A 2,538-nucleotide genomic window follows, 5' to 3' on the forward strand; every position below is an offset into this window, starting at 1 on the left:
CTACAAGCTATCTAAGGATGGTACTATAGAACGCCACCTCAAGGCAGGCCTAGTGGCGCCATCTCTTGGTCAGGCCGGAAACTTATCAATCCACCCTCGTACTGCACTTGCCCGCCGCAGAGACACTCATAGGTCGCTTTTGGCGCACAATTCAAACCAAAGAGAATGAACAATTATTAAAATGAAAATATATACTTATTATAAACTGCACATCAATATCAGCAGTTAGGGGCCATCCATAAATTACGTAACACTTCATAGGGGGGGGGGGGGTACAGCGCAGTGTTACAAAATGGCGAAAAACTACAGGGAAAAGTCGGAAAAAGCGTTACATAATGGAGGGGGGGGGGTCAAAATGGTCGGGAAATTGTGTTACGTAATTTATGGATGACCCCTTACGCACATTGTGAATTTGAGGTAAGAGCAAGATAATACCTCGTACATTTTTTATAATTAATAGTTTTTCTTAGTTCCAAAGACTAACTTTTATTCACCAACGAATTTTTAAATAAATTCATTTCTGACGTTTAATACAATATGTATCAATATTCACATAATTTCATGTAAAAATTGCCAGAAAAAAACTACAATGCTAGTTAAATACCTGAAAATAACTTTCTCAAATCAGAACAGTTATTTTTAGTTTAAAGAAGCCAAATAATGACACTCATAATGAGAAAAAAGGAACAAAAATCATCATTTGTGATCATAAAAACCCAGCCAGTGTCTATTAGTACTAAAAAATGCGGCTATTTGTCCAAATATTTCACGGTACACATCGCTCGTCAAATAAACATTTTTGTTCTGCAAAAACCTGTGTCAATGAAATATAAATTCATCTTTTGAAAAGAAACAAAATGTGCTATTGTTTACCAAATATACGCATTGGTATTTTTTTCTAACCTTACACCACAAATGACGTTATTTATAATATCAGTGGACAATTTACAATCATAATCTATTTTAATTTTAATAATTGTTAATGGTACCGGTTTGAATCACGCGCCAACAGCGACCAGCGAGAGTCGCTGCGCGGGGCAAGCGCAGTAGCTCAACATGCCAAAGTTGGGATCACTGCGCAGAATCAGGAAACGAGAATTGTCGTAGAGTCTACTGTATAAATAAAATTTTCTTTTGTTTTACATGTATTAAAGAAACATTCTGTGTAAAAAATTAATAAAAATTGTAAAATAACAAAATATCACGAATAAGCATCATTGGCGACATCATTAAACATAATTGGCGACATTATTTAAAAAAAATTAAGAGAAAAAACTATTTTTTATGCCTTCAAATATCCTCACTGAGCACTTGTTCATATAATTTATTTAGAAAATTAATAAAAAATAATGGATAATAATTTGCTATCACTAAATATTACTGACGAAACAATTGGAGGACAATTAGGAGAAAAACGATTTCTTTCTGGCTTTAAATGTCCATAGGAGGCATGCTTTTGTATAATTTGTTTATGAAATCTAAAAAGTATCGGATTACAAATTTTAATGATCCAGTATTATTTTGTCGATGAAAGCAAGTAATTTTAATGCAAAAGTTTACTCTGCAAACGAAGAATCCATAGTGTAGACTATTTGTTTAGTTAATTTGTTTATGACTATTAACTTAACAATTTCATTTTTATGCTTTCAAGTCCGCCAGTCATAACTTTTCACTGGCAGAGGAAGTTATGGGCGGCGAATCTAGCTAAATTTTAGGGAGGGGAAGTGTGGTGGTTAAGGGGAAAATACGTAAGAGACGTAAAGGGATAGGAAAATTAGGGAGAGATTTGGGTGATAAGCAGCGAAAGTGTAGGGAGGGTAAGTTCAGAAGCATCTGGAGCTAATGTGTGAGGTAGTAGAGAAGTTAGGGTGAGTGGGGTAGATCTGGGAAGTAGATAAAGGACGAGGATTTATGTTGAGGAAAATAGGGGAAGTGAGAAGAGGGAAATAATAGGAGAGGGGGGAGTGAGGTAGATGTGGGTAGTAGATGAAGGACGATGATTTATGTAGAGGAAAGTACGGGAAGTGAGAAAAGTGAAATTATAGGAGAGGGAGAGTAGGGAAAGACAGAGAGGATAAGTAGAAGTAAGAGAATACGGAAATAAGGGTAAATGACGGAGTCTGTTGGCGGGGAAGTGAGCAGAAGTAAGGGGAGGGATAGTATGGAAGTAGTAGCAAGTAGGGGAAGAAGGGGAGGGAAGCTGTGGGCAATAGAAGTGACAGGAGGATAATTATGTTAATGGAGGGTAAGTTGATGAAATGAGGGGTAGTGTCAGAGGGTTCATGTGAACGAATTAATAACGTCTTAATAGGCTATATTTTATATGTCTCATCCTTTATTTTATTTTATCAGTTGTAAAAATAAATCTGCAATTTTTTTAAATAAAAAAAAATGTTTCCCCAGTTATCCAAGGCATTTAAATGTTATAATGTGAAACAATGACTTACCTAAAAGAAATAATTATGCTAATAAAATGATGATAATTATAACTAAATATAATTTGTTCATGATTTTATTTGGAGTACTACCCTTTAAAGT

The sequence above is a fragment of the Belonocnema kinseyi genome, chromosome 4, assembly GCF_010883055.1.
Source record: "Belonocnema kinseyi isolate 2016_QV_RU_SX_M_011 chromosome 4, B_treatae_v1, whole genome shotgun sequence".
In the NCBI taxonomy this organism is placed as follows: Eukaryota; Metazoa; Arthropoda; class Insecta; order Hymenoptera; family Cynipidae; genus Belonocnema; species Belonocnema kinseyi.